The sequence below is a fragment of the Propithecus coquereli genome, unplaced genomic scaffold (genome assembly GCF_000956105.1).
Source record: "Propithecus coquereli isolate 6110/MARCELLA unplaced genomic scaffold, Pcoq_1.0 Scaffold15, whole genome shotgun sequence".
Classification (NCBI taxonomy): domain Eukaryota; kingdom Metazoa; phylum Chordata; class Mammalia; order Primates; family Indriidae; genus Propithecus; species Propithecus coquereli.
Genome location: NW_012139413.1, coordinates 10793701 through 10795121, shown reverse-complemented (window position 1 = coordinate 10795121; position 1421 = coordinate 10793701).

Sequence of the window (1421 nt, the reverse complement as noted above, 5' to 3'; positions counted from 1 at the left end):
ACAGAATATCAAAATTTGTAAATTAAACTTAAGAGCTTACGAAAAGACTTCTGATTCTGGGAAGATAGAGTAGACAGAACACATAAAAGGAGGGAACTCTTCTCAATTTATTTTGTGAGGTTAGAATTATCTTGACAGCAAGAGCGGAAAAAGACAGTACAAAAAAGGAATACCACCAATCAATATTCCTTATAAAACAGACTCAAATTTTCTTAACAAAAATATGTGCACATAGAATTCAACAATGTGAAAAAGAATTTTATGGTGAGTTTATTCCAAGAATGTAAGACTGGTTCAACATTCAAAATCAATGTAATTCATCTTGTTAACAGACTAAAAAAAATCACATAATTATGTCAATTTATGCAGAAAAATCAAAATTTAACAACTATTCATGATAAAACCACCAGTGCACTAAGCATGAATGAAAAAGTTGATAAATTGAAATATAACAAAATTTGAACTATTTGCCTGTGAAAGAAGTTGTCAAGAGGATGAAACAGCAAACTGCAGATGAGGAGAAAATTTTTGCAAACCACATATCTGACAAAGGACTAGTACCTTTGTCCATATGTGCTTCAAAAACAAAATACAGAAGGCAAAGTAATTTATATATAGAACAGGGATTTGTTTTCTCACAGTTCTGGAGGCCAAAAGTCCAAGATCAAGGCATAGTCATCTTGTGAAGGCCTTCTTGTTGTGTCCTCACATGGCAGGATAGCAGAAGAGCAAGCTGTCTGGATGCTGCATGAAACCTCTTTTATAAAGGCATTAATCTTATTTGTGAGGGAGAAGCCCTCATAGACTACGCACGTCTTAAAGACCCTATCTCTTAATACTATCAGATTGGCAACACTTGAGTTTTGGAGAGGACACATTCAAACCATAGCACCTACTACTTAGGATGTATAATGAAGTTTTGTTATGGGCTGACCTGTGTTACCCCAAAATTTATGTGTTGAAGTCCTGACCACCACCAGTACCTCAGAATATGACTATATTTGTAAATAGTGTCTTTCAACAGTTAATTAAGTTAAAATGAGGTCAGGAGGGTGGGCTCTAATTCAATATGACTGGTATCTTTATAAAAAGAGAAAATTAGTATAGAAATACATACAGAGGGAAGATCATGTGAATACACAGGCATGTCTCCCTGGCTACATAAAAGCCAAAGAGAGAGGCTGCAGAAGGAACCAAATCAGCTGACATCTTGATTTTGTACTTCCAGGCACCAAAACTAAGAAAAATAATTTTTTTTCTGTTTAAGCCACCCAGACTGTGGTAGTTTGTTATGGTAGCCTTAGCAAAGCAATACAACTCTCAAAACTCAATAGTAAAAAAAGAAACAATCCAAATATAACATGGCCAAAATAAATGAATAGACATTTCACCAAAAAGGATATACAGATTGCAAATAAGCA